Source organism: Colobus angolensis, unplaced genomic scaffold (genome assembly GCF_000951035.1).
Source record: "Colobus angolensis palliatus isolate OR3802 unplaced genomic scaffold, Cang.pa_1.0 Scaffold139, whole genome shotgun sequence".
NCBI lineage: Eukaryota > Metazoa > Chordata > Mammalia > Primates > Cercopithecidae > Colobus > Colobus angolensis.
Window position 1 is genome coordinate 517,558 of NW_012114477.1, and position 498 is coordinate 518,055.

A 498-nucleotide genomic window follows, 5' to 3' on the forward strand; every position below is an offset into this window, starting at 1 on the left:
TTGCTGTGTCGCTCAGGCTGGAGTGCAGTGGCCTGATCTTGGCTCACTGCAAGCTCTGCCTCCCGGGTTCACGCCATTCTCCTGCCTCAGCCTCCCGAGGCTGGGACTACAGGCGCCCGCCACCATGCCTGGCTAAGTTTTTGTATTTTTAGTAGAGACACGGTTTCATTGTGTCAGCCAGGATGGTCTTGATCTCCTGATCTCATGATCTGCCCACCTTGGCCTCCCAAAGTGCTGGGATTACAGGCGTGAGCCACTGTGCCTGGCCTAGTTCCTTTTCTCTAGAGAACCCTGATTCAATTTCTGAACATGATATCGATTTGTTCAGTCTTTCAGTTTCTTCCTGATTCAATCTTGGGAGATAGTGTGTTTCCAGGAATTTACCTATTGCCTCTAGATTTTCTAGTTTATGTGTGCAGAGGTGTTGATAATAAGTCTCTGAGGATCTTTTGTATTTCTTTTGTATTGTGGGGTCACTTATTACAAGGGACACCTTTG